This window comes from Rhynchophorus ferrugineus, unplaced genomic scaffold, assembly GCF_030347505.1.
Source record: "Rhynchophorus ferrugineus isolate W39M unplaced genomic scaffold, kcgeb_rfMv2 rfM6, whole genome shotgun sequence".
Lineage (NCBI taxonomy): Eukaryota > Metazoa > Arthropoda > Insecta > Coleoptera > Curculionidae > Rhynchophorus > Rhynchophorus ferrugineus.
In genome coordinates, this window is record NW_027472585.1 from 41,403,088 (window position 1) to 41,428,799 (window position 25,712).

At 31.2% G+C, this 25,712-nt stretch overlaps 1 protein-coding gene across 2 annotated transcripts in view; it reads left to right on the top strand.

Annotated features, from left to right (window-relative positions):
• Positions 1-255: 255 nt before the first annotated feature.
• The window catches only part of LOC143197911 (carboxyl-terminal PDZ ligand of neuronal nitric oxide synthase protein), a 197,160-nt gene continuing 171,703 nt past the window's right edge, over positions 256-25,712 (top strand). For both annotated transcript variants that reach the window (XM_076406715.1, XM_076406711.1), the window contains exon 1: positions 256-466. The gene's annotated coding sequence lies outside the window, so the exon portion shown is untranslated. The remainder of the gene's footprint in view (positions 467-25,712) is intronic.

Sequence of the window (25,712 nt, forward strand, 5' to 3'; positions counted from 1 at the left end):
TTTTGATATATACGACTTGCGTATTTCTGTCATGTATAATTATTTATTTTTCAAATAAATATTTTTAGGTTACACTGATATCTTGGTAGCGATTGTAGAACTACGAAGGACTGTTGGCTATCCACTTACAGAATTCTTTATTCGGTGTCGTCTACTTTGATTAGTATACCTTGTGTCTTACAGATGGCGGGGCAGGCTAACTATTTAGCCAGATGTGTTTATGTACGATTCAAATCTCATCCGGCTCAGGATCCAGGAGTTTGATTTTGGCGTCGTGTTGGTACGGTCCTTTTTGAGTGAGGCAACGTCGAAAACACGTTTGTTTACCCTAACCTCACTTCGGGTCACCGAGGACCGATAATAGCGGTCGGACGGAGGGTAAACCGGTGATCGCAGCCAGCATTCGGTGGATCTGTGATCGTGCCGGTGGATTCTAGTTCACTTTGGCCAAACAGACGAAGAAAAGGTAACGAAAAAACCCCTCGAAACGGGACAATGGAACTGTTCTCGTGTAAACAACTTAAAACGAGTAAAGTATCCAGGTTTTTTTCGCGTGGTAATTTCGACGCTTTCGGATTTTTTTGTAGTTGTTAATAAAAGCGGAATACTTAAAGGCGCACACTATTTTTAAATTATTAGACCGGATTTTAGTATCGGGTTATATTCTTAGACGCTATGTATTTTTGTTGGAAGCGGATCTCGGAGGCACATGTGGCCGTGTGTGTCGTAATGTGTGCTTATGATAGGACGTACTGATGAAGTGGCTCGTTGGATATCCGACGTCGAACAAGGATATTAAGGAAGATTTATTTCTTCTTTGTTGAATCGGTTGATTATTTAATTCATCCGTGATGGAAGTGTAGGTTTTTATTCCAAATTCTAGCTTCAACTGAATAAAGCCTGGTTAAAAATATCCCTATTTTTGTTTCGTGTGTAAATCCTATAGTCTAAGGTAACAGTTTCGACTAGCGGTATTTAGTTTTTCTATGGGATATATAAATCATAAAATAAACCTTGTTTTTCATGTCTTGATATTTCGGTTTAGTTGCAAAAAATTTTTGTTGTTGAGTGAAGACACTTGTTGCGGATCAGGTTTTTGCATTTTGTTTCCGAACTGTCTAATATGTGGCGTTTGAATGTATTTTCATCAGCGATATCTATTTCTGAAAGTGCAAAATATCAAAGTCGACAAATGTTAAACAACCTATCATGTCAGTAAGAACTATTGTTAATTTCGACGATTTCGACGCTCAAATCAAATCATGAAACGCTTAAAACTGCATTTTCGACATACTCAGGTAATGGCCGGAAAGTCATGACCGTTCATTTTTCGAAAAAAAAACACTATATAGTTTTTATTCAAAGTATTGGCCATTTAATTCTACAATTCATCGAGCCACGTCTCTGAATTATTCTGAATTGTTGGAAGCGACGCTCTGCAAGCGCGTGTCCCATTGATGTCAAATTGATGGTCGGACAGGGGAAGGTCTGGGGAGTACAGCGGGTGCGATAATATGTCCCATCCAAAAGCTTTCTTGACCGTTTTATGAGACTACGTATTATTATGCTGGAAAATCACTTTACCGTATCTTCGGGTCTATTCTGGACATTTTTCATGGTTAAAACTGATCATTGATTGTCGGTAGCTATCACTATTAACTGTTTCATCGGGTTTAAACAGTTCATAATACACCACGCCACTTTGGTTCCAACAAACACAGAGCATGTCCTGTAATAAAAACGATTTGGCTTTGGAATCCTTTGGCCGGCTTCACCAGGTGATAGCCATGATTTTTTCGTCACCCGTCACTATTCGGTGCAGAAATTATTTCTGATCATACTTTTGAAGCATAATTTAACATACAATTTTTCTATTTTCCATCTTCCTGTTACTGAATTGATATGGCGCCCATCTTATCTCTTATCTTTTGTACCTTCCCCATTGCTATTAGTCGGTCGCTAATCGTTTCTTAGACAACATTTAACATTTCTATCAATTGTTTCTGAGTTTGGGTTGGGTCTTCATCCAATAACTCTTGGAGTTTCGCATCCTCCAGCTTTTTCAACCACTTTTGAATATTCGAAACCACTCCTCGCATGTTTTTAAGCATGCTTGACTACCCAGTTCAAAGTGTCAAAGAACCTTTAGACATCTTAGCAGTTGACGAACCAACTTTTTCTACTATCACACGACTACCAATTGATTACCACAAGCACTGATTGAAAATGCTATATTTCAAACTGTTTCAACGTTACGGTTTCACTGCTTGTCAGTTAAAAAAAAGAGTTTTCTGTAGCACAATGTAACTGCTATAAGTTCTGTTTTAAACCGTAACTAATGATTGTTCGTAATTCAATTTTGTGTATATGTCATAAAAATGTATAATTATTTTTGTATTGTTTGGGCTTAAAAAAACTTTAAAACTAATTTATAGATCTAATATTATAGATCGAAGCTCGTCTTTTTCTTTTGGTTTTTAATCTCAGATACAGTTTGCATCTGTATCTGTATTTCTTCTTCAAAACTATTTATGTTGAATATAGAAATTACAGCGGATATCATCCAAATTTTATTGGTTCTTGATGAATTATTCAGAATAATAATCTGTTTAAATCAATATCGTTCATACGTATTTTGACTAGTAGCTGTGAAATGTCAATATAGTTTCTATGTTTTTACAGGACATTAATGTCAACTGTTTAAACACGTAATTATTGGCTGTATAATTTGCGTTGTTTGTAGAATTTGGAGTACAAAATATACTTGTGTTTGTTTATCATAACTATGTACTAATGAATATAAATAACCACCTCATAAAAGTGTAACATTCTATGTTAATATCCATGTTTATATTCATAATTATTAATAAAATAAACATGTATATAATCACTTAATATGTTCATTAATTCTTTAGGCTTTACAATGCGAAGCCTCTATGTCTCTGTTATTCATTTAAGTAATATATCAAATCTATTTTTCTCTGCATATTATCAATATATATATATATATATATATATATATATATATATATATATATATATATATATATATATATATATATATGTTGCATACAAATAAAATTTAAAATACGTACAAACTCACACATTTTCCACAGAATAACAATGTATTGATGCAAAAAATCAAGCAAAACAAAATTCATTCAGACGAATATGTTAGCAATTATCTCAAGGTCGCCGTTAAGACTTTTGTTACTTCGGCTTAATTTAAAGGTACTTATTACTCGTCCTTGCTTATATACGTAAAAGCTATTTTAAATGCTGAAGCAAACCTCTAGATCGATGAGCTTATCCATTTTTATTTCAACGAATAGAATATTAATACATCTCTTCATCGCTGTTTCGTACTCAGTAGGAATATTTATCAGCAGTTTTCACGTCTTTAATACGTAGCGTTTCACGTTTTGCTTCTTGTGTCTGGTAGCTTTGTCAGTTAACCAATTATTAGAAGTACCATAGAAGTTTTAATCGAACTAAAAACACACTTTAGTAAGCTCATTTTGCTTTTGGCATGAATCTTGGTTGACTATTACAATAATACACTAATATAATATAATATAGTCTGTTTAAAGTTATTTTGTATATACGTCATTTAAATCTGTGACTTCAAAACGTCGCAATGTTTCCGCATGAACTCTGAATTTTAGTTCAGTTTGGCTTTGATATACAACAAAATTCTAATCTAAATAAAATAATTGAACAAATATGTTATCCAATATAATATATTTTAACATTATAGTTTATATAAAAACTGCAGTTAATTATACAGCCACAATAGTTTATAGGTTAGAGTTATAACCTCTTATCACTATTGCTTTCAAGAGATTTGCATAGGTGTGACAACCGGACGGCTTTGACAGGCTCATTCGTTTACGTGTTCGAACTAATCCGACAGCATTGTGTCTCTTTTTAACTAGAATAAAATGAGAAGGAAAATATTGTCTGATTCTAATACGAATTTACAAATTGCGACAGGCAATACATTAAACATCTTGATGACGTATCTACAAAAAAACTTTGGATAGGCTATTGTTATATTTCAATATATACGCTTTATTAAAACAAGTGATCAGTGAAATGTGCGATCACTCAGACTTTGAAAAAGGATGGATCCACAAAATATGTAAGCATATCTTAAATGGGTGTATGCGAAACACAGTTTTAGTTTTTTATTTTCGGCTAGGCTAGGTTTTTAACACATTTAGTTTTCAGAAATTTGTTCTAGAAAACAAGACATACAGTAGGGATGTTATATTTTGTAGAAATAATCAAGAAGTTACTGGATATTTTGGACAATTAGATACAAAGGCTTTCGATTTAATTTTTTTTTGATAAACCTAATTTTTGCGTAGTTTTTGCTTCACCAGAACTTTCCTTGTGATATAACAAAATAATTCTTTTATACTCCAAAAAATCCAATCAAAGTTTGAACTGTTTTTAAATGAAATATAATTTAATCAATATTTAAAATCGTAATATATTAAAAAATTTAGATAAATTCAAAAAATGTGAAGTATCATGGCGAGGTATAATCTGGTTTGTAACAGTTTCAGTTGTTTAGAGAGATCATGTAATCTGAAACATACTTTACAGTACTAATTATAGCGTTGATAGCTGAAACAGGCTTTTACAAGATTACGAAACTGGGAACAGAATAATGAAATGTTTTCATTAGTGTACATGCAGTTACACTGCACAAAATCTTACGCTTTATTTCTGGCGAACAAGAATGTATGAACACTTATTGAGAAGTAATTTTAATATAAAAACAAAATAATCTGTAATATCACGAATTATATATAGTTTTGACAATATTTATTATAAATGTCAACATTATAATTGTGGATTTATTCTATTATTCAAAGAATGTTGGCTTCAACAAAATATCTTTAACACTAAGTTTCAAACATTATGTCGATTGAAGAAGATTTGAAGATTATTAATAGCGGCAGTTAAAAGCAATGGCTAATTGTATTTTAAGAAAATATTTTTAACAAAAAAACTGAACCGACTTCAAAAAATAAATAAAGAACTCACCAAAAATTTAAAAAATAATCAAACTTAGATTTTTAACACACAAAAAATGTTTTAAAATAAAATATGTACATAATAATCGTTGTACTAACTAAATAAAAATAAATAAAAACCTTGTTTAACCTATCTACTACACGTATTTTATATTCTACTATATACACACAATTTAGCTTAATACCTACCTAAATCTATTTATCTATTTACAATGTTATTATACTACTAACAAGTGGTGAGTTTGAAGTCGGTACGAGCAACAAATTAGATTTGTTTGTTCGTAATTTAATTTTGTGTATATGTTACAAAATGTTATTATTTTTGTATTATTTTGGATCGGCACCGACTTCAAATTGATCAATTAGCAGTAGTTAATATGATATTTGACACGTTTTCCAACCAACCTAGGACAAAAAAGTTGCTGCCTCCGTTGAGAATCGATCCCACGACCTCTGCGTATGAGTTTAACGCTCTAACCATTACACCAGAGCCTATAATGTTTCTGCGACTTCTCATTTGATATGGTTAGTGCTTAAATAGCAGATTGAACGGCTTTAACACTGAACTACTTATGACTTTTCGTCACATCAGTTCAGCAATAACATTATGCACAAATATCTGATTATTTTAGATAAAAAAATATGTGAAAACTTTGTATGTGCCTTTGAAATTTGAGGGTTTTACTCTATTTCCCCCCCTTCACCCCATAAGATCCGGACTTGGTTCCAATGGGACCACCTCGGAAGTGCATTCTTTCGAATAAAAAAAGAATTTTGAAAATCGGTCCATAATTGATGGAGAAATCGGTGAACATCCATTAAACTATATATATACAGCCGAACATAGAACCTCCTCCTTTTTTGAAGTCGGTTAAAAATAAAACAGGTCTTAACTATAGTAATATTATGTATTCTGATCATGTTATATTTCAACTTGTTTTGACTATGTAATTTATTGATTTGATGATAAAAAAGTTGTCTATGTTTGGATCGAACATATAAAAAGTTGCCATATATATTTGAATACCTTTTTCTAATACATTTGCATAGAAATATGTTAAGTTGATATTTCTATATATTCTTCAAGTACTTTAAATTTGATATTGATACTTTATCTTTAAAATATTCTTAAGTATGTCATAATATATATCTATTTGTGAGAATGCGAACTATCAATGTAGTATAATGGTTTTGACATTTATCTGTTAAAAGTAACGATTTTAATGTCATTGTGGAAGAGTGGCCTGGAGAATCAAACAATTTCGAAAACAATAAATTGCGGATTTGTTATTTCCGCGCGATGTTTATATGTGATGGGAAAGATCCAAAAGGACGGAATATAGTCACCAGACGAACTCATTGAAAATATCATTTCCAAATGTTTTAATATCCGAGTTTCATTCCTTGACAGGTAAAAGAGTTTTCTGTCATTTAATTTTGAGTGGCGATGAAAAGTGTATATACTATGGCAATTACTAAAATGTCGAATTATCTATGACCAATAGGTTTTGCAGTGCTTATGGTGGGGTTAACAAGATCAGCAGATGTCTACCGACGTCAATTGATCAAGTTGAATGATGTATTGTTGTAAAAAAAACCACCAAGAGCTAATAACAGACCCAAATGCTTCTCACAAATAGCAGACACTCTAAAGATATCAACTGAACGTGCACATCATATCATTCACGAATATTTGGATATGAGAAAGCTCTGTGCGAAGTGGGTGCCGAGCGTGTAAAAGTGAGCTCTCTTTTGATCAAAAACAACGAGTTGATAATTCGGAGCAGTGTTTGAAGATGATGAAGCATAATAAACCTGAGTTTTTGCGTCGATATGTGACAATGGATGAAATATGGCTCCATCACTCCGAAGTCCAATCGACAGTTACCCGAGTGGACTGCACACGATGAACCTGCTCCAAAGCGTGGGAAAACCTAACAGTCGGCTGGCAAGATTATGGCGTCTATATTTTGAGATGCGCATGAAATTATTTTCATTGACTACCTTGAAAAAGAAAGGACCATCAACAGCGACTATTAAATGGCATTATTGGACTGTTTGAAGGACGAAGCTGCGGAAAAACACCAGCATTTGAAGAAAAAGAAAGTGCTGCTTCACCAGTATAATTCACCGTGTCACAAGTCAGTGAAAATGATAGCAAAAATGGCCCCCAGAAACTATTTCCTGTTCTCAGATCTGAAAGGAATGTTCGTCGAATGAAGAAGTGATGGCAAAAACTGAGGCCTATTTTGAAATAATGGACAAATCATATATCGTATAATATAATCAGTATATCACCCTTGAAGGGAATTATGTTAAATAAAAAAAATGCCAAAAAACGTATTTTACTATGGTAGGCCGGGGACTTTTCAATTGTCATGTTAAAATACCCCGTTCGGTCACGGAAAGGTTAAAGAGAAAAATTGATCAGAATATATGCAATCACCTAAGATATTTTCATTTTCTGAAACAGTTTTAAACTTTAATCAACCAAATATATCAAGACAGATGATCCTGACAAGAATATTTTCCAACCCTGTGTTTATCTAACTTCCGTATCAAAAGCTAATCGGCAAATGGATCAAATCCTGCAGCAGTAACAATGACGAAGATAAGAACGGAATAAAAACGAAACCGTTAGAGAAAATTATCCATGATTCCTGCGGGAAACATTTGCGCTAGGAAGCTGTTAGTGGAACCACAATTCTTCCACTAAAGATACCATTTATTTCTGTTCATTTCACGAAAGAACGAAAATTGGCAAATACAGATAATTCTCCTATATTTTCCTCCGCTTGTGTGTGCTTGAAGCCTGAATATTTAGGTTCCTTTTTAACTGGTGAGTGTTAAAATATTGCAAATTGGATGTCATAATAAATATATATAGATATACTTATATAGAAATAACAGCGATTTTTAAAATCGTTATTTCTTTCTCACTAAAACAGGTTACGTACTTGATATCGTAGGTGAAGTGGACTCTATATAGTGATGTAAGGAAGTATAAAAAAAGTTTTCTTATTATTTTTGGCTATGTTTACTAGAACAACTTTTAACGTAACATTTGGAGAAACTAATTAAACAATGGAAATTTAAATTGCACATTTCTTTTCTTTATAAACAAAATTGTTTCGAAAAATATGTAAGGGAATGAAGCCCGGAAGTAGAGATTAAAAATACCAATTATTAGAGTACCGCCTATCAAAAATCATCGAAATGAATGGGTTCGATGCAACGACGAAAATGCTGAATTATTCGCAGATCATTTATCTAACGTATTTCAACCGAATGATATAGAATCTACAATAGATATAAATCCTGTTTATCAGCCCGATGTACCTGTATCTCTGATTGCTGCAATGGAAGTAGCCGCAAAAATTTACAACAACTTCAATCATGAACAGGTTCCTGGAATTGATGATATTTCCGCTGAATTATTGAAAGAGCCGCTACGAAAAGCAAATATAATGTTGACATATATATTTAATGCCTGTTTAAGGCTGAAGCATGTCCCGGAATGCCTTAAGGTTGCTCGAATAATTATGCTTAAAAAACCCGATAAATCGGCAGAACAAATTGGAACTGTTATTAAAACATATTAAACCATTTATAGAAATACCAGATTTTCAGTTTGGATTTTGAAATCACCACACGACAATCGATCAAGTACACAAAGTAATAGATATAGCACAGAACTATGGTGCGGTGGTTGCACTAAAACATTAGACCAAACAAAGCTCTACGATTAATTACCAATTCTTATTGCAACGTATCTTAACCAACGAAGAGCTGCACTATAATTTCGAATGAATTAATAATAATTTCGATTGAATTATTATAGCTTAAACTGGCTGATTGCTTCCTGATCAATATAACATATTCCAAAATTGTTTATAATGTAAATTAAGTACGTTTTAGCCAAGCAGTTTCATTTATTATACACAGTTTTAAAACGTCGTTAATTTCGCTAAATTCTAAACATTCATAATTTTAATAGCCTTATTTCGTAGCCTGCTAGACATATTCACTATCCGTTATATCAATTAAATTTAGTTAGCATCATAAAATGGAAGCTAATCATAAAAAACGTAATAAATATATATTTCTTAGTATCTACTATGTTTAGTTTGATATTAGTCAGATTTTTGTATTATTATTTGTTCATAATTTATTTTTATTGAAAAATTATTGTACTAAATATTTGTAAAAGCAGTTTAATCGGCGAACAAACTTATTTTGGCCATTAATACAATAAAGTAGTATAAAAACATTTATATGAGCTAATAAAATAAAATATTGCACAAATTACTGAACTTGGATACTAAAGGAATGTATTTAGTCTATATTACAAAAATAAAATACGCAGAAAAATTTATTCTCCATACTATTTACATAACCATATATCTTTATGATCAATTTCTTAGGTTAGTGGCTGAATAGGCTAATAGATCAAATATACTGCTTCTGAGTAGGCTTGGGATGCTATAAATTATAACTATAAAAGATTTTAACATCTAAATTTAAATTTTAATTATAATGTTTCACTGTAAAAGCTGCAACTGGGATGATTTATATACTGACGCGTTTTGCAATATTGTGTATGAAATAAATTATTAGTACTATGTTAAATAATAACAGTTCTTGTATTTCCAATAAGTATTTAATTTTTCATCGGATTTTTTGTTGATATTGCGGTATAGTCTAATTTTTTTTTCTGGAAAATACAGAAATTCATATTAATCACTTGTAGGTTATGCATGTGGCCCAATAACCCTGTTTTTTCAGAAATTTGTATTTTCAATAAATTTTTATGTATTTTATATAGTGAGAATGAAAATAATATGAAAAAAGGCATCAGAATCTTTTAAAAAACGCAAGATTATTATAAATATAAGAGATTTTTTATTTTTTTTCGTTTCTTTTTGTGTTAGTGGGATAGTAGATATCGAGAAAATCACTGTACCAAGTCATTGACCAAAGAGTTGGCCGCTGAGGGTCTTAATGTTGTTTAAAAAACGTTCTCCAAGAAACATTGGTACCTCTACATAGAATTCTTTTACTACTACAACATATAAATTTCAGATTGATGAATTAATTTGAAAAGTCACTTCTCAAGGATGGAGGTTTCAATGCCTCTCAGAAGCGTTAGGTTATGGAAGGTGTTTTCACTGGACTAGACATTAGACTCCTTATGACTGGCTCACAATTCATCATGATCATGACGAATCCTTAAAAAGAAGGGTGGATTGCTTTTAAGCAGGTTATGGAGAGATGTTTAAGCAATCATATAAACCTTAACTATAAACAAATCTTCAACGTAATGCTGAAAACATTTCAATATTTATATTGCCTAATGAATAAAAAAGTATATTATTTTTATTTAAGAGATCTAAACGAAAAGGTAGGTGAACGATTTCACCAGAACATTAAAAGATACTAAGGAAAACGTCAAAGTGATATCAACACACCGTTGGACGCTTCAGAGGTACCTGCCAGTTTCCCTTTGTTTTAATATATATAGGAGAGATGGAAATATGGTATTGTTTAATATGGGTAATATTTTTTTAATTTTCAGAGTATGAATTATTTATGATTACGTTTTATTTAATATTATAATCAAAATGCCTTTTTGATAAATTATATTACAATTGTTTGTGCGAAATACTTTTGTGATCAGCAAGTACGTTGTATTAAATAATTACTCTAAAATAATTTTTTTTATAACATCTTTATTAGATACGCTTAGTACAATCTTAATTTACAATTAATTTATTACTACTTTTCCTATGTACTTGGATTAATTAACAAGCAAGACGAGTGCGAGAAAATACATCAGTATGTATTCCTCAATTATAAAATTATAATTATTTATTAATTATTAACTTATAGCTATAGTTTACACTAATAGTACACACTAAATGTTCACACAAGTTCGTATGGTTTTGTTCGATTCAATCTCCTGACATCCTGCGCGCTGTCCAGCAGTTGTATTGCTTCCACGTTAGTATGATTTAGTAATCTTCTTTCGTGTTTCAAGGCGAAATCTTGCCCAACTTCGCAAATCCATTTGATTTCCAAGTCATCGTGCAGTTCTTCATTGGTTACATAGCGATAGGCATTGGTAATCAATCGAAGAACCTTGTTTTGACAGCGCTGTATGACTAACTGATTTGAATTTTTAGTGCAACCCCATATTTGCACCCCATAGGTCCAAATTGGCTTTATAATTGTATTATAGATCAACCTCTTTGATTTTAGATCAAGTTAAGAGTATCTTCCGACTAACCAGTATAGTTGTTTTATTTTGGTTCTAATGTGTTTTGCTTTTTGTCTAACGTGATGCTTCTAAAATAATAAATATAAATATTTGTAAATTTGTTTAGTGGCATAACTAAGACTATAACTGATTAAACAAGAATATAATTAAACTTATACATATTTATATACAAGATACACTTTTATGTTTCTTGTTATAACTAGTTGGAATATTAAGTAGTATTCAAATACATATATCCGTTTGATTATCTGCAAATAGTGGAATTCTATTAAACAATCACAAATATAACAATTTATAAATATTACTTCTCGCTATAAGTAATCATCACAATATCTGGGTGTATCTACAATATTTTTCAGAACTTTTATTATACGTGAACTTGCATATCCACACTTTAATGCTAATTTGTATTTTCCAGGCTTGGGTCCAATTATTTTTATTGTAACTTGATTATTTTCAAGATAATAAACCTATAATTTTATGTTACCTTTATTATATTAGATCATAAATCTGTTATCTAATAAAAGAACAATATAATCGCAAAGTGGTAAAGACGACATCCTCTTGCTGTTGTGATAGTCGCGGGTTCGAATATGGCTGGGGCATGGTCTTAAAATCTATGTGTTTCATTATTTAATACTTGTGATTATCCCAGGAAAAAGTCTAAAATCCGACAAGGAAAATGATCCCAGTCACGCCAGTAACCAGGCTGGGTAAGACCGGATGTCTTCTGGGATGATTTCCAAAATTGGTCACTCGCCAGTCTTAAGTCGGTAGGCTTAATGCCGAGGACCGTGGTTCGGAGCCCACCCACGCTCAGCTGTAGGTCGAGTCACTAAAAATCCAACAAATTGACGTCCTAATTAAACTTGTTAAGTCATTCTCTGGCTTTAGCAGGACTTCTCACCTTTAAAAACATTCTTTAATTAACCCAGGAATTTCTTGAAATAATGTGTACATAATTTATCCTTTTTTTGTTTTATACCCATTGTAAAATTCAGTCAATAGCCCATAAGTAAAACCACAATGGAAAAACTTTCCCGTGTACGATGATTCCTAGGGGAGTTATTTTTCAGCGTGGATCGGTCTGTTCTCCAGAGGTTGCGTTAATCTTTCTTTGCTGCTCTTGTTCTTTTGGTCATTTATTTTGTACAAAACCATCGGAAATGTTTTAAAAACTTTGATAAAATGGATTTTACGTTTATATATCTGCTTTTCTTTTAGTGGAAATATAATACATTATAAAATATATCATATAGTATTTCTTACTTAGTTCGTTAGATTGGATGCATGAAGTGAAGACATTTCATGGTCTATTTCAGGTTCTATTTTTCTTTGTATATTGTTCTGTGATGGAGAAATTTAGCCCTATGAAATTAAAAAGCTGTTTTAAATCATATGTTACGATACTAAGATTGTAAAGGATGGTAAAGAAAGTAACAAAAGTAGTAATATGGCAAGTTATCATTACATTTTATGAAATATTTTAAATTAAATACTATCGCTCAGAACTCTACCATATGAGAATAAAGGTAATATTTAACCATCGAATTATATGCACATTTTAATAACTGCAAGTATTGTAATTGTATTTAGAAAATAAATATAAATTATAAAATAAAAGTTTATTTTATGACAATATGTTATTGCAAACAGCTGAAAAAAATCTGAGTGGAAAACATCATGTATATATAGAGATTATATTGAAATATATTGACAAGTCCATAGACCATATTTACATAACAACATCATATTGACACACTTTTACAGAAAGTCCATGCACTATAACATAATTACATAAAGACTAAAATTAAAATTAAAATTATTCCAGAAAACATTATTCCATGAAAGAAGTTCCCAGTCAATACATTATTTTTACAAAACAGTAACATATTTAGCTATGTTTTTGTAAAAAATATATTCTTTAATCGTTTATTTCACTCTTCCATCTTCAGAGTAGTAGTCATTAGGTCATTAGGATGTTGTTGATGGGTAATATTATATGTTTTTGTTAATTTGATTAATGTTAACTCTTATTCGTACATTTGATCTTTTCAAAGTATCGTTCTACACTATTCTTCGATCCGATATCTCAGACCTTGGACAAGATATGGCACACTGGACTGCATGTTACATTGAAAAAGCGTTTGGCCCATACGCATTTTCAACTGCTGGAATCACACTTGACAGACAGACATTTTATTGTCAACCAGGGTGACGAATACACTGACCTACACCCAATATATTTGGGTGTTCCGCAGGACAGTGTTCTTAACTCTTATATATGTATACCCTTATGTTATATTTATTGTATACAACTTACCTACTGACCTCAAGAAAAACTACTGTTGCAAAATATGCTGACAATACAGTGGTCCAATTGTGGTTGAAAACGTGGTGTATCAAAGCAAATAAGACAAAATCTACCCATGTGATATACATCCCTTGTAAAAGAATTTGTGATTCAGTAAAGTTAAATAATCATTAACTTCTTCAAGCAGACACCATTAAATATCTTCATAATATAAATCACCATAATATAAATTCTTGTAAGCCAATGTGTGTTGCAAAACTGACAATAACACTACAATTTAATTATTATTTTATAATTATAGAGACATTATTGTACTGAGAAAGAGTGCAATATAGTCGATAGTGCTCATGTGCTAAACCAACCATTGTTTTCTAAATATTATATACGAAATGATGTAGCGTGCTCAAAAATTCATATTAGTTTATTAGTTTCTAATAGATGAAATAACAGCAACAGTATTACAACTTTAGCTTTACAAAAACTACTTCAACTTCATTATATTATAAAACTAAAATTTTGTATCAGTTTCATTTAACATGCTAGGATAGTACTGCATATTATTTCATAAAAATTATATTGTATTCGGAATGAACAATTAATAAATACGATTTTCATTAGAACTATGTTAGAAAATAATACTAATACAATTGAAATCGGTCCAAATCTTATGTCAAAACTGAACCCACCGCCTGGTAGGCGGTAAATCAACTTCGTTGTTGACTGAAACACCTGACTGGTTTTCATTATTAATCTAGCTGACCTGACAAGTTCAGGAGCAACGCACTGTATTATGTTGCAGTGTGCATCAAGATCGGTTTTATCTTCATAGGCCAGTTTTTATAATTAGCGTAGCATCAATCTGAGCTAAATATAGAATAAAGATTGCGACCGCTTCTTGGAGCTTTCTTTTTTATACTTTATATTAAAGCCTACACTGAGGTGGTATAGTGGAGGTTGTAATTTTAAAAATAGGACTGCTATTTTTTCTAAATGAAATATTGTGAACGATAAAGATTATGCGTGGAGATAAAATAAAATAAAACGGGATGCAAAATATGTTGTTATGCCTCTGGACCGGCATCTAACCTGGAAGAAATATATACTTGCTAAAAGAAAACGACTACAACTTGAACTATATCAAATATATTGGCTTATGAGGCGCACAATCTAAATTATTATTAGTAACAAAGGTGTTATTGTCTATTTGATCATATTAAATCCTATCCATGAAGTACTGCATCATAGAAAATATACCAAACCGTGACATTGTCAATAAAGTGCGATATCCCTCTAGAACCCATGACTCTTGTAATTCAAAATGTTTGTGTTAAGTACTAAATGAGTCTTTATGCTCTCTAATGAGTCTTTATGTACGGCGTGATGGTGAAGTAGGTACTAAAACGTTTAACATCATCTCATCTGGTTGTAAGATATATAAGTCAGTTCAAAGTTATTTTATACATACGTTATTTAAATTTGTGACATCAAAACTTCGTAATGTTGACGGATCAACTCTGAATTTTAGTTCAGTTTGGCTTCGACATACAACAAAATTATAATCTAAAAAAGTAATTGAACAAAAATGTTATCAAATATAATTTATTTTTACATTATAGTACTTCTAAAAACTACAGTTAAGTATACAGCCACAATAGTTTATAGGTTAGAGTTATAACCTCTTATCACTATTGCTTTCAAGAATTTTGCATACATCTGACAACCGGACGACTTTGACAGGCCTGTTCGTTTACGTGTTCGAACTAATCGGACAGCATTGTGTCTCTTTTTAACTGGAATAAAATGGGAAGGAAAATATTGTCTGATTCTGAAGAGAATCTGCAAATTTTGGCAGGCAATACTTTAAACATCTTGATGACATATGTACACAACAACTATATAGACACTTATACACTTTATATATACACTTTATAATAATATTCAGAATAGGACTAACTAATTAAGATAATATTTTACTCATCATTTGATATGGTATATATTTGTTTTAAGTATATAGTATATTTATTATTCCCTGTGCAGATTGATGAATTACTAAAAGTAATAATTAAAAAAAAGTATTTTATATTGCTTGCTTTCTTATACTTACTTATACTATACTATCTTATACTGTGTGGATTTCTGATGAAAATAACAACCCACTTATGAACTGATTTCTTAACCATCCATTTTCTATCCGATATTTTAAAATTTTCAAGATCTTATTTATCTTTAAATTATAAACTTATTTAAGAAAACAGCTATTTTTTGGAGGTCGAAATATATTCCTTGTATATAGTCGCAATAGTATATAGGTTAGATTTATAACCTCTTATCACTATTGCTTTCAAGAATTTTGCATACATCTGACAACCGGACGACTTTGACAGGCCTGTTCGTTTACGTGTTCGAACTAAACAGACAGCATTGTGTCTTTCTTTAACTAGAATAAAATGGGAAGGAAAATATTGTCTGATTCTGAAAAGAATCTACAATTTGGGGCAGGCAATACATTAAACATCTTGATGACGTATGTACACAACAACTATATATACGCTTATACACTTTATAATAATATTCAAAATAGGACTAACTAATTATGATCATATTTTACTCATAATTTAATATGGTATATATTTGTTTTAAGTATATAGTATATTTATTATTCCCTGGGCAGATTAATGAATTACTAAAAGTAATAATTAAAAAAAAATATTTTTTATTGCTTGCTTTCTTATACTTACTTATACTATACTATCTTATACTATATGGATTTCTGATGAAAATAACAACCCACTTATGAACTGATTTCTTACCCATCCATTTTCTATCCGATATTTTAAAATTTTCAAGAACTTATTTATCTTTAAATTATAAACTTATTTAAGAAAACAGCTATTTTTTGGAGGTCGAAATATATTCCTTGTATATAATGTTATTTTTTGTTTGAATTAATAGGTATTTTAAAACCGGGTTCAATAGCTTCTTGCTTGTCGACATGGACGGTTGAAAATTTGAATTTGGAACAACAAATATGGCTTAAATTTGAAATTCTATTTAATCCATTGTGTCAGCGATGTCACTGATAACACTGAATAAATGTCGAACATTTACACATTCGTCGTTGTCTGATCCGAACCCGTGCTCTATTGAAAATCAGATAGGACACGAATGCATAATTTATGGTTACTGTACTGATTTTTTGAATTTGTCAATGTTAAACCGTCGAATTTGTTGTTATCGTGGTATGAAATCGATTAAATTAATATACAGGATTTGGACAAAATAATAATACCCTGTACTAGTGATCACCCTGTGGTCGAAATTCGATCACAATTTATTATGTGAATCATGTTTCTTTCATAACAGAGTAAAGGGAATAATTTAAAAATGACATGTTACTAAAACTTGTTTAGAACTCAGTAACCTTTTTAAATGATATTTTATTTGTACATGTTTGTATATTACGACAGAGATTATGTGAATAAAATAATTTTGAGATTGATATTTGACTTTAGAATGTATATTAAAACAATAATGAAGATAATTAAATAATTTAATTTTTATAATTTAGAAATCTATGTTAAATGATGTATTTTCAATCATTAAATGAACTATTGATTTTTCAAAACTTAGGTCTATATATATGGTTACATCTATTATTGGTTTAGTCGTTAGACATTTTAACATTTGTCAATGCTTTAAAATGTCTACAAAATTACTATTAATAATTCATAATTTCTTCTATTTGTCCTATGTGTTCCATCTATGCAAATTATGTAGTTAGTTTCATTTTAACTGATACATATTTTCAGTACTTCATTTATGTATTCATATGGTCTTTATCGCTTATCCATATTTTTGCCCTAAAATATATATTGCAAAGAAATAGTTCCAATACAGTTCCTTGTGGTACATCTGTTTACCTTGTTTTAATGTAGACTTCCTGTTGTTGTACCCTAAATATTCTGGCTGTAATACAAGATTTTAATAGTTCAGTGTGTTGTTTCGGTAGCATTTTCTAAAGCTTATCAAGAACGATGCCAGGCTATACCTTATCAAATGCTTGTGCTACGTTTAACAATATAGTTGAACATACGTTTTTACTCTCATAGGATTTTCAAACCTCATCTGTTATTCTATGAACCCAGTAAATTGTTGAAGTTTGTTAGTAAACCCGAACTGATATGTCGGTATTAATACATAGGTGTTTTCACTCTAATGAGACGAAAGATGAGAATGTATTCCGTACTTTTTGCTCTAAAACTTCTTCGATTCAATTATGTTGAGGTCTGGTGATTATGTTGGCCAGCAAGGATGTTTGATGATATTGAAATGATCCTCAAACCAAAATTAAACCTTTTTGGTTTACTTAAGTAGTGAGTGTTGAGTCCTGGTGTCATTTTGGCTGCAGTTTTATATTGTCTGGCAACAATTCTTTTTAATTTTCATCGATCTTTGTCGCTTAACTGTATGTTAGCGTATAATACACATAAACATAACCAAAGTGACTCGTAATATTGCAAACATACAACAAGTTGTGCTATATTTCATTGCTCATATTACTTCACCTTCTGTTGTATTAAAACCTAATCAAAAGATCCTATCTACATGTTATCTTTTTATCTTTCAAGATATAGACTTTAAATAATTTTGTCTAGTTTCTGGTTGTCTTGTCATATGATTAAAATTTAATTTATAATAGATTTATTATGTGATATTAACACAGTTTTGTGTACAACAATGTTATTCACATTTTAACATTTCTTTAAGATTTCTCAGATTTTTTTATTATAGAAAAATATCTCAGCAAGAATTACTGCTTTATATTTATATGGGGAGTACAAAAGAAAAATTTAAAAATAAATAGCAGGCAATAAACTAAAGGGAAACAAAGCAATTTCCACAAATCTCGGTGTGAAACAAATGGGCGAATATATAAGATCCCTTTGTCGGATACATGGAGGAAAGTACAACGACCGAGGAAAGGATCGATGGGAGAAAGTTATCCACGAATCTTGATGGGAGGACGTAGTTTTACTACGAGACGGTCAGTGTTTGATTGACAGCCCTGATTATATTTTTCAGTCGCAGGAATGTAGTGCGACCATTTATTCCGGCCAGTTGAGAGACTAACAGGTTGATTAAAAAGTCCCCGGCCTACTATAGAAAAACACATTTTTTTGCAAAGTTAGTTTTTTTTATTCAACATAATTCCCTTTAAGGATGATACACTGATTATAGCGACCCTCCAACTTTTCGATACTATTTTTGTGGCTAAATAGGCCTCAGTTTCGTCGATCACCTCTTCATTCGACGAAAGTTTCTTCCCAGCGAGCATTTTTTTGAGATCTGAGAACAGAAAATAGTCGCTGGGGGCCAGATCTGGAGAATACGGTGGATGAGGGAGCAATTCGAAGCCCAATTCATGGATTTTCGACACGGTGCTTTTTTCGGCGATTTCGCCCTTCAAACGGTCTAATAACGCTATGTAATAGTCGCTGTTGATGGTCCTTCCTTTTTCAAGGAAGCTAATGTAAATTATTCCATGCGCATCCCAAAATACAGGCGCCATAATCTTGCCAGCCGACTGTTGCGTCTTCCCACGCTTTGGAGCGGATTCATCGTGTGCAGTCCACTCGGATAACTTTCCATTGGACTTCGGAGTGAAATGATGGAGCCATATTTCATCCATTGTTACATATCGACGCAAAAGCTAGGTTTTATGACGCTTGATCATCTTCAAACACTGCTCCGAATCATCGTCGTTGTTTTTGGTCAAAACTGAGGTCGCGCGGCACCCACTTTACACAGAGCTTTCTCATACCCAAATATTCGTGAATGATATGATGTACACATTCAGTTGATATCTTTGGAGTGTCTGCTTTTTCATTCAGTTTCAATTTATGGTCATTCAAAATTATTTTGTGGATTTTTAAAATATTTTCATCGGTAATAACCTCTTCTGGGCGTTCGCTGCGTTCACCGTCTTCGGTGCTCATTTCACCACGTCTAAACATAGCATATCAATCCTTGATGGTTGATTTTTCTGGGGCAGTACCTGGAAACTCGGCATCAATCCAAGTTTCTGCTTCAACTATATTTTTTCCCTTCAAAAAGCAGTATTTTATTAACACGCAAAATTCCTTCTTATCCATTTTTCACAATAAGAAAAGTTGCTTCACTCAAAATTATATAATTCACAAATTAATTGTGAATTGCTGTCAAATTTGTATACGCATCTTCTAAGGGTTAGGGCTAATTAGAAAACATATGAATTTAATTCCAGTAGTGCCATCTATGTGCCAGGCCGAGAATTTTTTAATTGACCTGTTATATTAATTCTAATACCGTATTTTTCATCCTTCGTGTTTTAAATAGTATTAGAAATTTGACAACAATTTATTAAGTTCATTTCATAACAGAGTAAAGGGAATAATTTAATAATGACATGTTACTAAAACTTGTTCAACGCACAGTAACCTTTTTAAATGATATTTTATTTGTACATGTTTTTATATTAAGACAGAGATTATTTGAATAAAATAATTTTGAGATTAATATTCATCTTTACCTTGTGTATTATATTTACCATGTATTACTGGTTTAATCGTTAAACATCTTAATATTTATCAATGCTTTAAAATGTCTACAAATTTACTGGTAATAATTCATAATTTCTTCTATTTTTCCTATGTGTTCCATCTATGCAGATTTTGTAGTTAGTTTCATTTTAACTGCTACATATTTTCAATACTTCATTTATGTATTCTTATCCATATTTATGCCCCAAAATATATATTGCAAAAACAATAAATATACCAGACATTAAAAGAATATTTCTTCTTAGAATACTTCTTTATATACATTTTTAAATAGAATTGCATTGTTCTTTAGATATTCTTTCCAGATTTCGATCTTTAAAATAGTACCTGTTTTTTCTTCCTGTCACTAGATGTATTTATTTCTATTCAGAATATTATTTTATGTATTTTATGTAAATCTCTTGTAGATAGCTCGTCTTTAATTTGCCTTCTATGGCTTTTATTGGTCTACTGCTTGGAAATTAAGTCACCTACAAATGTGAAATTAAAATTTGATGAAGATATTTTATAATTGTTAATATTATTTGCAATATTTATTTTAACTGTTAATGCACACATTAACTTGTTTATTATTTGCAATATTCGGTTAGTGCTTTGTTAAGAAATGCATTTACTAATGAAACTAACTAAAAATGTACTAATGATCCATCTGATTTAGAAGTTAACATGCGATAAACATTGATAATTAATCAAAGAACATTGTTTTGATCGCCTTAGACTACTAGTCGGCTTGACGACTTGTAACCACGTATCTGCACCCTATTTTTGCAAATAGGATTTGATCTTAGATCAAGTTTTTCAAGTCTCAACTTTTTGCTAACGTGATGTTTCCAATTTAATCTATCATTGAGATGGATGCCGAGGTATCTCGTTGATTCCGTTTGAGGAAGTAGGTATCCATGAAGTAATATAATTAGGTTTCTGTTTTTTCACTGCAATACAGGATTGATATGGACAGATCTCGAGCTATTAAGTTGCATTTACCAGTCAGTAGAACTTTTGTGGATCTTGTCGACTGTCACTGGTAGTTTTGCTAGAACTTTAGACAGAGGTATATTGTTATATTGAATATTGAGTATCATTCTTGTATAATCTAAGGCTCTTTGAACATTTCCGTTTGAGATCTAAATATTAAACTGTTTTATATGTTAAAAATAATTAGGTTTACAGTTTTCAGCTCAGTGGATTGTGACTTGTCACCTACATTTTTACTACGTGGGCGTCAGTATTCCAATAATTGTTTAATTGACTAAACAATTAATAAACGTCTCATATAATTGATCATTATGAATGCGTTATATCCAGAAACGGAGTTTTTATTGATTAATCAGCCGAGTTCGTTGATGTAATATCTATTTGTCGCGCTGTGAAGTAACACGTTGATTGTTTTATTATTTAGGCCTATCACTACCGTACCGAATATATTTAAAAATGTTGGTCCTGCATCTAGCATAATAATGATTCGTGTGGCAGGAAACGCGGAGTTTCCTGTAACTTGATCACGATGCATACATTACAATGGCCAAGTAAATGACCCGTTAATGTCTGTTTTAATACCATCAGAGCGCGAAGTGCGTTGGAACGGTTCGTCGGTGATTATTTCCGCGATTTTAGGAACAGTTTTAATATTTCTGCACCTATTGATTACACGATTTTAAGAAAATATTTTCGTTCTTTGTCCTAAAGTTTATTTTATGATTTTCCGCTTGGTTATGAACAAAAACTGAAAGAAAATACCTTTTTGTTGGTATAAAATTTACTTTTGTAATAGTCTTAGTAATAATACTCATATTTCGATTGTTTATAAATTTTAATTATTTTTAATACATTTAAAAATACCGCGCGGTCAGAGTGGGGTTTAAACGTTCATACTGCGCTGATAGATGGCACTAGAGTGATAAACAACTATCAGGTGTTTTGTACAAATCTAGAATACCTTAAAATGTCGTCACGAAAGTGTAAATATGATGCTGATGCATTTTGTTATATGACAATTTATTAAAGTTTGAGACGTAAAATACGAATTAAATACATCTCGCGATGTCTGTGAAGCCTACGAGGCATATTTTAATTGCCCTGTTCGGAATCAAGACAAGACATGGGCTCCACATGTAGCTTGTAATAATTGTAAAAGATGTTTGAAAGATAATCAGCAAATTTTAATTAAATAGTGAATTCTATTTCTATATTTTAGTTTGGTATCAAGGTGAGAAAAGGTCACTTAAATTTGCAACACCAAGAATCTGGTGTGAACCAAAAGATCACGTTAACGACTGCTACTTTTGCATTATGAATCGAAGTAAAGATGCAAAATCTATCGAATATCCTCTTCTGCTCCAGTCGCAAAATGATCTGACATGCCCAGTACCTGAGCCACCGAAAAAATTGTAACGGAAAAGTAGCTCATCTCTCAGTTCTCATAAAAGTAATTCCGGTAAGGAGTTTTTACCTACACAAGAACAACCAAAACACAATCTTATTACTACAGAAGATTTTAATGATTTAATTCGATATTTAAATTTGCCAAAAGTCAAGCAGAGCTTTTAGGCTTTCGCTTAAAACAGTGGAATTTGCATATATTTGCAATAGTGGAATATATATATATATATATATATATATATATATATAATATAATATAAGATGGGAAAAAATAGTAGCTATTAAGCTTTAAATAAAAAAAAAAATTATTATTATTGATACATGACGTAACGATGTACCTATTTCAGAAGAACTTTTTCTTACTATTTCATCACAGACCATTATTGATTTCAAATAATAATCCAACATTATTATGTGCCAATATCGAGTCGGACACATCACACCAAAAAAAACATTCTTCAACCGGTCATAAATAATTTGATTTAATTTTGCAATTGCTTTAATAGTTTATTCAGCCCAAAATATTTTCGCCGCTCGGACGAGAGATAACAATCCGTATTTTTTCAGGTCAGTGGTGATGCCGGCACCGAAATGAATTGTGCAATATATATCTGTTTAGTGAATCAATAAAAGTTTGTCTTTTATTTCCGTCATCGTTTGTGTTTTTCTTTGTCGCGTTTGAATATCGTTCATAAATGTTGAATGATGCTAGGGGTCGCTGTTTTTTCCCGTCGATATAAAACCCGCTTGCCCTTTTACTTTTATGTTTTCGCCTATAGGAGGTTCTTGAGTTAAATTGGGACCTCTCTGACAATGAAACGACACTGCTCTTTTAAAAGGGCATTTTTCTCATCCAGGCCGCTTTCTTTATCCAAAGACGTACTAGTTAATATGAATAGGCACTCATTTAAGCGTTCGTATCTTATAAATGTGAGTTCAAAGATAAGGTTTTCTTAATAAAAATTTCTTTTGTACTTTTTATTCGATTTTTTTTAATATGGTATATTATAAAGCCCTTTATAACTCTTCATCAAAATGATTTATGATATAATATAATATAATATATTATACTTCACTTTGCATGCTATATTCACATGTCTTTAAAATAAAAGACCTAAAATAAAATTGTCGAGCTTCTTCAAAGAAAAATCCTAATAAACATAACTTAACGTAGATCATCTTCAAGTCTTTGATTGGACGATGAACTGGTTATCTACATAGTAGTGTGGATGAATAATGCGAAAAGTTTTTTTAAAACGACAGTTTGATATTACAAACTCTTTGACCCATGTTGTATTCGCTGATTCAGACGTTGAGGCCTCTAGCATTCCTCATGATATAGTTCGCAATGTTAAGCTATATGGCTTGAGAATTAATTGAGAAAAGATTAAAGTATTGGCAACTAACGAATCATCTGCTTTTGTATCTATTGTAGGCAACTGCTTCTATGTTGTAACGGATAGAGCTTTCAGACCACACGCGGAGGTCCCGAGTTCGATTCTCGGCGGGGGTAACGATTTCTGGTTGTTGTTGCAGTTTGGTTATAATATTTGTCAAATCACCTAGCTCAGGTAGGGTCTGAAGCGATCCTTAGTTTCAATCACTGTTTCTTTATTTCTATTTTTCTTCATGCGAGCTGCATCTTTACTTCGCCTAGCCATTGTAATACTTAATAAAATAACTGCATGATTTATTGAGTAAATATTTAGCACATAAAAAAAAGAAAAAATTCAAGCAACTTCAAAAAACTTAGATTTTTAACATATAAAAAATGTATAAAAATAATTTTGATAATTTTGTGACATACAAAAAATTAAATTAGAAGCTAGATATATCTAATTTGTTACTACTATATGTGTATACATACAAACACTTGGAATTGATTCTTCGCAGTTATAATATGAAGACCATGGTTTATAAAGACTCTACCTATAAAAAATCTTTCTTTTCTTTTGGTAAAAAGCATTTAAGGCAAGTTTTAGGCTGCCTAATGAGTCTAAAGGTATATTTTCTTCATTTCCACCTCGATTACATTCCGGTAAATGTTGGAGATGTTAGTAAAGAGGCAGGATATTAAAGGACTAGAGGAAAGATATCAAGGAAAATAGAGAGGAGGAAAAAAAACATACTGGCAAAAAAGAAAAAGCATGTCCTAGTGAACGTATATTAGGTAAAAATAGAGTCTGTTCAAAGTTATTTTGTACATACGTCATTTAATCATCAATCAGTCAATCGTCAGTTTGGCTTTGACATATAACAAAATTCTAATCTAAATATAATAATTGAATTTTTTTTATCAAATATAATTTATTTTAACATTATAGTACATCTAAAAACTTCAGTTAATTATACAGCCACAACAGTTTATAGGTTAGAGTATTAACCTCTTATTACTATTGCTTTCAAGAATTTTGCATACGTCTGACAACCAGACGACTTTGACAGGCTCATTCGTTTATGTGTCGGAACATATCAGACTGCATTGGGTCTCTTTTTAACTGGAATAAAATGAGAAGGAAAATATTGTCTGATTCTAAAACGAATTTATAAATTGCGACAGGCAATACCTTAAACATCTTGATGACGTAAAAAAATTTGAACAGATTATATATAATGATAATTATTTGTAAACGAAATAATATTTATGGAATATATTATTTTACCTTATCTTATCTATTACATTAAAATAGTAATAGCTAGTTTAACATTGTTAAACAATATGAAATGCCATGTGTTGTCTTACTACAAAAAGGAAGTAATTTTCAGATTTAGCATGTCCAGAAACAATATTACGTCACCAAACCTAAACCTAACTTAAAATAATAATTTTTTTAAACACCTCTGTAATTAAAATTGAAATGGGTTTTATATATCAAACTGAATTAATTATTTCTTTAATTTTTATAAATTATTTCCCATATGGAAAATTGCTGGTGTCTGAAAATAGACCGCGGCAGTTTATTTCGGAAAACTGATTTTTATTTAGTTTTTCAGCAAGTTTGATTGCTTATCAGTCACCGCAATCATCGCGAACGGAGTTTGGCACTCCAAATATTTTAAATAACACGTTTTTTAAGTATCTAAAAATACGCTTTTAA